This window comes from Asparagus officinalis, chromosome 6 (assembly GCF_001876935.1).
Source record: "Asparagus officinalis chromosome 6, Aspof.V1, whole genome shotgun sequence".
Classification (NCBI taxonomy): domain Eukaryota; kingdom Viridiplantae; phylum Streptophyta; class Magnoliopsida; order Asparagales; family Asparagaceae; genus Asparagus; species Asparagus officinalis.
Window position 1 is genome coordinate 33,992,244 of NC_033799.1, and position 11,711 is coordinate 34,003,954.

Sequence of the window (11,711 nt, forward strand, 5' to 3'; positions counted from 1 at the left end):
GGAAAATAATTTATATAAAATAATTAATAACAATAATAGAAAAATCAAATATTAATTTAAAAGTTTTTATCGTAACAATTAAATTTATAATTAACAAAACTATTAAAATAAATATAAAACCGGATTTTTAAATCATATAAAATTTTAAAAAATCAAGAAAATATAAACACTCTTTTAAAAATAATAATTTAATATTTTAAAATACCAAAAAATATATTTAAAATAGTATTGAAAATTCATGGTCATTACAACTGGTTCTTGAGGTTATTGAGTTTGTTCTTCTAGAACAGAGAGTTGTTCAACATTATTTCTTGAGGTTCCTGATTTATTTCTTGATCAGTAACAGGTATATAAACCTGAATATTATTAAAAGTGATACTATGGATTGGGTTTGAAGCCAATTCCTCCTCAAAAGCAATGTCTCTAACCTTATTTCTCCCCAAAAACTCAACATCCTCAAAGAATGTTGTTATTCCCATCTCAAAAATAGTCCTGAGTATAAGATCATAAAACTTATAGCACCTAGATCGTTTAGAGTAACCAATAAAGTAAATTCTAATTGTTTTTTAGTCTAATTTCTTTTCATTTGGCCTATAAGACCTTGCCTCAGATGGACATCCCCAAATGTGTAAATGCTTTAAACTGAGCTTTCGACTAGTCCAAAGCTTATAAGGTATTTTTGTAACTGCTTTACTTTGTACTCTATTCAGAATGTAAGCTGTTGTCTTTAATGCTTCTCCCCAGAGTGACTCTGGTAAAGAAGAATTAGTAATCATATTTGTCACCATATCCTTAAAAATTTTGTTTCGTCTTTCAGCTACACCATTCATTCTAGGTGACCCTGATATGGTGTACTGTAGGACAATATCATATTTCTCTAGGTATTTAGCAAATGGTCCTGAACGTTGTTCACCTGAACCATCATATCTGTCGTAGTACTCACCACTATGATCATATCTAACTGTTTTAATTCTTTTGTTGTGTTGATTCTCAACTTTAGTTTTAAAAGTTTTGAACATATTCAGAGACTCAGATTTCTCATGAATGAGATATAGGTACCCATAACATGAGTAATCGTCTATGAATGATATAAAATATTGTTGACCATTCCAAGATGTCGTAGGGAATGTCTCATAAATATTTGTATGTCTCAATTCTAAGACATTTGAAGACCTGTTGCCACCTAATCTCTTAACTTTGGTATGTTTTCCCTTGATACATTCAACACATACGTCAAAATCTGAAAATCAAGCAAATATAGGTTGTCATAATATGTGTGCTTGTTTCTACCTTATTGTTTTTATAAAAATGTTTCTCAATTTCGGTAAGGAAATCTTTAATTTTAGTAATCCCTTCGGGTTCTATGCCCCCCTGAAGGCTTTTTTTTATAGAAAAACAAGGGATATACCCTGTTCAATTAAAGATAAAAGTATATAGTACAAAATTGTTGGATACGAAATGTATCCAAACAAAAAAGCGAGGATGTTAGATAACAGTAGGCTTAGTTCCATGTGACTAGGGATGTATAACCTTCTTCTTTCAGGGATCCATGAAGGTGAAGAGAGGGCATTGTCGTCATTCACCGTTGACATAGATACATGAAAGAACCAAAGCCAGCCATACATATAGTTATATAGAACTAAATGTAGAACCCCGTAAATTTATTAATGAATATATTGAGTGATTAGTGATAAACTTTTCTTTTGAGATGAATAACCATGTATATGTTAAATAAATGTGATAAATAGTGTTTGGGAGCTTAGCAAGAATTTCTATGTTAGAGAAATCAAGGGGTTTGATCAGCATGTGATGGTAGGCATAGCAGGCAGTTGTTCTGCTGTGCGGTCGACCGCGATGTGCGCGGCGGTCGACCGCACAGTCGTTTTCGTCGTAGGCGAGTAACATCCCGCCCAACTTCATCCCTTTTCCTTTTTATGCTTGGATTTGAGTTTTATTCGGTTTTTATTGAGCCCAAAATCGTATTTTTGTGTAGATAAGTAGATCTTATGGCATGGGATGCAAGAATCATATATTTCAGTCTTAAAAAGTTCACTAATGATGTTTAATTAAATGAGTTTTTGATCTGAAACACTTTTATGAGAGTTAAACTCATTTTTACTATTTAAGAACTTTTAAAATCATGTTGTTTAAGGTTTGGGATTTTTGATAATGAGGTTTTAACCATTTAAACTTGTTGTGTATTGCCGTAGTTCTCTATTAAAAAATTATAGTGTAATGGGTATAGAAATCCCCAAGTTTTTGTATGAGTTCGGTAGCTGACAGAACCCAGAATGAGGTTCTGTCTGCCCAGCGGTCGACCGCATAGGACTCAGTGGTCGACCGTCGCGCGTTCCTGCCTGCAGAATCGTTTCTGCGCTTTGGGCGGTCGACTGGCATGACCTCTGCGGTCGACCGCCGCTCAGCTTCTGAGCCCAGTAGTTCTCGGGCCTGCGAGCGGTCGACCGGAGTGGGTTCTGCGGTCGACCGCCGCACAGTTTTCCTGCCCTGTTTATTTTTGCTGTTTAGTACACTCGTTAGAGCGCTTGCCTCGATCACCTAACTTTGATCTTCAGTTGTACTAAGCATCTATGCATGATAGATGGCCTGAAATACTTGCCTAGAATCACACGACGAGTTGAGTGTGAGTTTTGCATAAGTAAACCATGCCTTGTATATCACTAATACTTGCTCAGTTGTACAGTCCTCGTGTTGGACTATAATCCATAGAAGTCCTCGTGTTGGCCTATAATCCATTTCAGTCCTCGTGTTGGGCAATTATCCATTTATCTCATGTGTTGGGAAATCTCTATATCTAATTCATGTACTGGACATCTTTATTAACCATGCATGCGACATTTCACATGAGTTATGACATGACACTTATGAAGAATAGGACACCACGTATATTGAGAGTATGATATGACACTTATGTCAATTACGACATGGAAATTATGTGGGACGTCACGTAAGACAATATATATATATGTTCAGAGATATGTTGTATTTTCTTTTTGCTTATTTCTGTTTACATATTAGACTCCGGGTTTGGTACTTAAGGATTTTCAGTTTGGGATACAAGGTATATACATGAGGGTTTCCTTGTTTGGATTATTTCGCTCGACGTACCTATGCCCGTGTTGAAACTTCATAAGTACTAAGACCCATTGTTTATTGTTAGGGAAATTGTTTATATATATATATATATATATATATACTTTGTGATAAATGTATTTTCTTATACAACGAGCCCTCCCCCTTGGGGTTGGTTGTGATGTTGCTCACTAGCGCTTTGACGCTCGTTGTCCCTCCCCCTTTCAGGTCACGAGCCAGGAGCCCGGAAAGTCGCAGGTTGATGGCGACACACTTTAGTGTTCGTCTGTCTATTCTAGCTATGCTTTATTTTGGAGCTCCACTATAGACTTTGTTTAGACATTTAAGGACTTTATTCTAGATGTTGTAAAGGCTGTGTGCCTTATTTCCTTTATTCAGACTTGTTGTATTTGAGATGTATTAAGAACTCCAGTTTGTTCATTTTAGACATTGACTTTATATTCCTGTGTGTTGGATGATGAAATACTATTTGATCTTTATCATCTCATCAGTTATCTCTTGTAGTATCTATTACTTGCTTTTGTACCTACACCTATTATTGACCAACTAGAGTGATAAAATTGTGATGGTGAAACATGTTATTGCACGGTGTAGTGTATGGCAGGTTTGACATTCTTGGCTTCACCTCGGACTGCAGCCTTGTGTGAACCAGGGGCGTCACACTAAAATACTGATATCTAACATGCTACAAAAAGATTAAGTATTTACAAGACAAAATATACAAAAAGAACACTCCCAAAAAGCTTGTTTAGCAAACTGTACGTCCAGTCATTTCATGCACTGCTACGTTGAAGTGGATTGCTTTCAAGCATGTCCGCAACTTGATGAGCTTTTTTCCAGCTTTAGTACCTGACCAATCATATAAACAGATTATTGCTTTGTTAATGATGGAATGATGATTGAAGTTTGCTTGCTCAAATAGATTTTTCATATAAACAGATTATTGCTTTGTTAATGATGGAATGATGATTGAAGTTTGCTTGCTCAAATAGATTTTTATTCCTTGCAATCCAAATATTCCAACAAAATGGAATGATGATTGAAGTTTGCTTGCTCAAATAGATTTTTATTCCTTGCAATCCAAATATTCCAACAATCTGAAGAAAATATTGATCGCCAAAGGTGTCCTTTTATGCTTTGTAAAGACTCCAGGATGTGAATAAAATCTCCAAGAGAAGAAGGCCATTGGAATGCAGGAGATGAATTTCTGAAATGATCCCAGACTTGTTTCATAAATGAGCAAGAAAAGAAAAGATGATCCCTAGTTTCCAATTGAACTGAACAGAAAGGGCACAAAGAATCATTTTGCAACCTTTTAGGAGAAGGTTCTCCTTAGTGTTTAGTCTATCAAAACACAGAAGCCATGTAAAAACTTGCACCTTGCTAGGCAGGATTTGATTCTAAGATAAATTATAGAAAGATGATTTAATACCTCTTGAAATAAGAAATTTGTAGAAAGAGTTGACTGAAAAAATTCCATTTGATGTAAGTGATCACTTAGGTTGATCAGGATGATTGCAAATGTTGTGATTTCTTAACAGAACAGTAAGCTCATTTTTGTCAGATTTTGAGACTTGAGATATACATCTTCTCAATAAATGTCTCCATTGCCAATGATTATTCAGGTAGCAACCTTGACTTTTAACAGATGAGTTGGAGGAAAAGGAGAGATTATGTAAGGAGGGGTAAAGGCTAGCTAACGAATTACTGCCTGTCCATTTGTCCTCCCAGAAACGAATGATATCTCCAGAACCAAGGGACCAAAAAATATGATGAAATAAATCCTCTTTGATAGACATTACATCATTCCAGAATGCTGAGTTTAGAGGATTCGATCTAGAGGACTGAAGAATTGTACCTCTGCTTAAATATAAGTGATGAAGAAAAGTGCCTACAAAGGAATTTCTGTCAAGACACTTCCATAACCATTTAGATAAGAGGGTTTTGTTGAAGGTATCAATGTTCTTGACTCCCAAACCTCCTTCCATTTTGCTTAAACAAACCTTTTTCCAACTGACCAGGCACTTAATTTTTTTAGTTTCATTTTTTCCTGTCCATAGGAAATTTCTCCTGATTTGATCAATTTCCTTGATAATCCATTTAGGCAATTTAAAAAAAGACCTGAAATAGAGAGGAATTGATGAAATGACTGAATTCAAGAGAACTAATCTCCCCCCAAATGGCAGATAATTCCTCTTCCAAGAAGCAAGTCTTTTATGTAGATTGTCTAGGAGTGGTTGCCAATCTGATTTTGATAATTTCCCATATTTAAGAGGTAAACCAAGATATTTGATGGGGAGAGATTGAACTTTACAATTGATGGCAGAAGCTAACCGAACTCCTCTTTGGTTGTTTATACCAAAATAGATCAAAGAAGATTTAGAAAAATTGATCCCCAATCTAGAAAGGTCTTCAAAGATATATAGAATAGTCTTTAGAACAGATATATCCTTGAAAGAGCTTTTGATAAAAAGAATAGTGTGATCCGCAAATTGTAAACTCCTTATATGATTTAAATGTTCCTTAACACCAAGAGAGGATAAGGTACCCTCCTCTACGTTATTCATAATCATCTTACGAAGAACATCAACTGAGATATTAAAAAGCATTGGTGATAAAGGATCACCTTGCTTGAGACCCCTTTTACAGTTAAAAAAATTGGTAGGAGATCCATTAACGAAGACAGCACATCTTGATGTGGAAATAGCATGAAAGATCCATGAGCACCATTTGGGTCCAAAGCCCCTAGCTTTGAGAAGATCAATGAGGAAAGACCAATTTACAGAATCAAAAGCTTTTGCAAAATCTATTTTCAACATAGAAACTTCTTTCTTCCTCTTTGAATAGAAATGAATTATTTCATTGGCCATCATAATGGAATCCAATGTTGATTTCCCTGTTTGAAAAGCATACTGAGTTGGAGACACTAAAGAATCCATGAAATGGGATAGCCTAGAAGCAAGAATTTTAGTGAAAATTTTGAATAAACAGTTGATCAGACTGATTGGCCTGTAATCCTTAATCAAAGAACTATCCTTAAGCTTAGGAATGAGAGTAATGAAGACTCTGTTTACTCTGTGAAGAGAGGATGGATCATGGTAAAAAGAATTCATGATATTGATAAGATCATGTTTGATCACATTCCAAAAATTTTGATAAAAGAGAAAAGAAAATCCATCAGGTCCTGGAGCCTTGTTAGGGTTCATACTAAAAACTGCTGCTTGGATTTCTGCTTCTGAGAAAGGAATTTCCAAGGAAGAAAGGTCTAACTCTTGATCTTGATATAAGGATGTCCAATCAATAGATAAATGACTATCACAAGCTTGACCAAAGAGATTATGATAATAATCAAAGAAAGCTTGACGAATCTGTTGGTCTTCAGATATATCCTGGCCTTGGTAAGAAATGAAGTTGATATAGTTAGATTTCCTGTGAAAAGAAGCTGTTTTGTGAAGGCTTCCATAATGCCACGCTTAATGATCATTAGACTCATGCAATTTGAACACTCCCACTTCTGATACTGCTTCTTTACATTAGGAGTGCTATCCGCATTAAGAGATTGGGGTTGTTCAGTCGTTAATGCAAGGTCTAGATCTATGTAGCCAAGAACAATTAGAATGTTCTATTTCCAAACCTTAAAATTTATTCCATTGAGCATGGGAATTGAATTGATGTTAGCAGAAATTGTTACAACAAATGTATTAACTGAAATAAACAAAAGATGTATACATTATTAACTGTAATTAGTAATCAATAAAATTTAAATAATGACAAATCTTATCTCAAGATATCTAGTACAACAGCAATATCAAATCTTTGGATAGTAATATTAATTTCAAGTGATACTTTGTTGCAATGATCACACACTGACATTAACTCATGTCAAATAATAAAACTATCTTTGGATTGATTCATTATTCATATGTAAACCTTATAATTGTCATATGTTTATCATCGCAGATGTGTATGCAGTCTAAATAAATATTAACCTTCCTTTTGGCCGATTAAATATTTACACGAAAACATACACACAATTATCTAACATCCCTCATGAATTATTATGGTAATTTACCATCTAAGGATGAAGATACCAAAAGATTGTCTGCATAGGCTTAAAAAAGCCATGGTCCAAACTAGCTTAGAGGCCCAAAAGCCCAGCCAAGGGCAAGTCTATCAGTCAGCCGAGCATGCAAGTCATTTTTTAACCAAGAGTCATCATTACCGACTCGAAGTGCAGGATCAGTCAGTCCCTCATAGTTAAGACGACTCCTCGAGTAGACTTCTCGACCATACACTCAACCCGAAGCTCACTCGGCTGTCGGGTTAGGAAATCATAAAGACAACTCACAAACAGACCCACCTCTACTAAGGGGATGAGATCCAGCTAAGCTCGCTTCAGATATCAATCGGCACTACAACATTGATCAGTCCCATCAAGATCTCCACTCTAACAAATCCCGTGCATAAGCTGCGTATTCTACTCACAAGTTATTTCCCAGGGATCGCCATGATGCTCCCTTAGGCTCGAATGACTTCTCCTTCAATCACCGGCCGCCATCTGGAGGGGGAAGGACGACCAAGTAGCTTGCCTATCCTCTATCATGCCTCATCTGTCAAATCCAGGATACTGAGAAGATATTTCTCTCCTGTACTCGAATGACTTCCCTCCCAATCGCCAGCCGACATCTGGAAGAAGAAGGATGACTCAGCAGCATGTCTGCTTACCCCTCAACTGCCTCCTGTGCATAGTCAAAGCCAAAGGGTCAAACTCTCAGAGGAGATGGGCTATAAAAGGAGGGAAAGAAGGTAAAAAGGGAGGGATTTTTTTTGCTACTTCTTCACAAAAGCTCTGAATTAAGCTTTGCTAAAAAAAGTAATAACTCTCAAAGAGTACCCTCTAAGGACCTCAATGGCCCAGTGACTCGATCTCAATGGCCCAGTGACCCTCCCTCAAACCCCACTCAAGCTCACTAGTTGACTTGACCGTCAGAGGTATCACGGGAGAAATGAGCTCCACCCTCCTACGGGTTTCTTCTTGTTTGTGCAGAAGGATCAGGAATTCCAGTCTAAAGATCGGGCATAAAGTCAGAGGAGGAGTCAGCTCCATCTCTCATCCTCTCCATATTCGTCGCCAGCGAAAAGACCAGAACCTCAACCCCCTCGACTGTGTGATATCAGACATCAATAGATTTGCGCCCATCATGGGGCCCACTCTCCTCTCTGAGAAGAAATTCCCAATTCCAAACAGGGGCCCGATCTTGTTCATTCTTGAAAAATATCACTGTAATCGCACCATTCAAGCTAAACAAAGCCTGAAATCACATCATTCAAGCTAAGGAGAATATACTTATGGCTATGAGTGTTAGACCCTAGAGGGGGGAGGGGGGTGATTAGGGTCTTATGCTAATCTAATCCGATTAAATGCCAATTAAAATTAATTAACAAGTTATCCTAGCAAGAGTGAAATATAACAAGATATGTAAGCTAGGATAAGCAATATGAACAATGACATATATCCTATGTGATAGAGATATATGCAAGGATATACAAACAACACAAGGGTAAATAATCTAAACAATGTAGTGGATGAAATAAATGAGTGATGCACAATTGGCGATATAAGATAAATGTAAAAACAAATACGCCAAAGACAAACTCAAACAAGCAATATGATCATGAAGTTCGGACCTTCTGTCCTACGTCTCCGCTCCCTACTCCCGGGGAGAAATCCACTATCACAACCGGGTTTTCTACGTTCACCCGAATAACGTTTACACCTCACAGTATCGGCTTTCAACGCTCACTGATCAACATCACTCCTCACAATCGGTTTTCTAGTTCACCAAAAACTTTCACACCACACTCGGTTTCTAGCTCACCGAAAACCTAACAATCTCACAATGTAACAAATATAAATTGTTCTCTAATATGGATGAGAACACAATAAAAGCCCACACTCAATGTTACAACTCTCACAACCCTAATATATTATGAATGCAAATACAATAAGCTCAAGTGGGTGTGTGTAAACAATGAGTGAAATCAAATCAAAACTAAACTCAATTAAAATCTAGCATATAGAAATTATAAACAAAATAATAAGTAGCTAGAAATGAGTTTAGAGATTCTTCTCTGAATAATAAGATGGAGAGATGGAAAATGAAGCCCAAACAAGAAGATGATCTCCTCCACTTGTGAAAACTTCTTCACAAACAAAACAAACCCTTAAACACACTTTAAACCCTTGTTTAAAACTTATTTTAAAAACTTCTTTTCATCTATAAAACATTTCTTAAGTTCCTGAAAAGAGATCAGCAATTGGGTATTTATACCCACTCAAGATCTTAACAAAAAACCAAACAAAATGACAAAAAAGTCCCCAAAAGACAGCTCAGAAAAATAGCCGTTAGTGTCTAACGGATCTATTGTCGGTCGACCGACAGAATGTTCGGTCGACCGAAAGAAGGAATTCGGTCGACCGACGGAAAATCCGGTCGACCGCGAGCAGGTGCTACAATGACTGGTTTCGAAAAAGGACTTCCCAAATGAAAAATATCATCATTTTGCAAAATAGTCCAAAACACGAAAATGTAAACATATGAATTTTGACATTTTGGCTAAACCAACTTTTGAAACTTTACAAAATGATTTTATAGACTTAAAGAAAGATGTAAACTATTGTTATGAAGTCTATAAACAATGAATGTAGTATTTTATCAAAATACACATATAATGCACTAAAACATAATTTCATTTAACTAACTAAAATTGATATTGATGAAATCATATATATGCATATGAGTATGAAACAAAAATATGTTTTCTAATTATATTCAATTGTTTCATAGAAAAACTTGAAAACTATCAAACCAAAACATATATGTATATATATAACTATATATATACAAAAACCAAAACGTGTATGTGTGTATATGATTGAGCTTAAAGTACTAACACACATAATATAAATTCCTAAACTAAATTACCCAAGCAATGATCTTGATCTTCAATAAGCTTGACTTGGTAATCTTACGGATGAAGCTTGAACTTGGATCTTGAACTTTGAATAGCAAGGCTTCACCGACATTCCGCCAACCTCCTTTGGATATGATCGTTGAAGCTCTATTCCATCCATCATCTAACAACGTTGTTTGTCTACAATACATATGAATACACAAATACTAGACAAACAACATTAGTAGTAAATTATTTGTAAATCATCATCAAAACAAGAAGGCCAACATAGGCCTAGGCCTCAAGGGCTCTAACAACTTTCTAGGGAGTATTTGCCAAGTGGAACCCAAAAAGCACTCCTGGAAAAGACACACCATTATGGTGCTTGTCTGGCTTGAAAATAAAGCACATGCTCCCTATCACCGCCACAGATAAAAACCCCACCTCCTAGACAACCAAGAGGCTTGGGGTTGGATCGCAAACAGCACCCCAAGGGTTATGATCAGATCTAGTATCACTCAAGCTCCCATCAGTAACAGCTCACACGAGCAAGGAGCAGCGATTAAGTCTATGGCCGGCTCCTCGGACCATCACCACCTTCAAGGAGAGTCCTTCCTCACCAAAGATGAGATTGCGAGAAAAACTCAGGGAGCCACCCGATGACTACCTCTTCAGGAAATCTGACTCTGGCCCCCAACAGCTATTCGAACCACCAAAGTCAAAGGAAGAACTGGTGGTCGAAGCATGCGACTCGCATTCTCCTTACAAAAAGAAGGCTCCTCTATTCATAGGATGGTACAGTCATTGTTACTCCTGGAATCCCCAAGGGGAAACAATGATCCCATCAAATTCTAGGAAATAAAGCATCGACATGTGGGGTTTTATCAACAAGAAGCCCCTCATCACAAAAGTTGCCTGGGCCTCCCCCTGTTGAGCATCATCCTACAAAAGCTCAATCAGCAGGACTCTGACCATACAACGCAACCAACGGTGGACAAGCAAGATCTGTTAAAAATCCCCGTATCCACCGTCGACCAACAAGGACCTCAGCAAAATTTCAAAGTTTAGAAATGTCCTTGGCTGATGAGATGGTAAATATGTCGACAGCTCAACAACATCTAAAGCCAAATAGCTCACCCTCAAGAAAGAGAGCAACATCTGACTCCAGATATTCAAACGACTGGCGACTCTCCGTCCTCAGTCACACGACGACAAAGATGGCTAATAAAAAGCTACGACTCACCCTCATTAAGACAGGAATGTTCAAAGATAGCAAGAGGGCCAAAGAGGCTCCCTTTTAACGATCTTGTTCCCTGGAAAAAACTACATCCAAAATACATGAGCTAAGAACAAGAGTTCGACACCGTTCGAACAATCAATATTGATAAATTATACTCCATTATGTATAAATTCCAGTAATCAATGAAAGTGTCAAAAGAAAAGAAAGACATCGAAGACCTAGTCATCTAGGCAATGACTTCTTAGCCGGCATAAATCTCTTGGCTCCTAATCTGGGTAAGCCTAAGGCACAATGACTCCTCAGTCGGCACAGAACCCTTGGCTCTTCTTAAAGGTAAGCCTAAGGCATAACATATGCTTCGATTCCGTCTGCTCTCATCGACCATCATGGTCAAGCCCTTGGTACC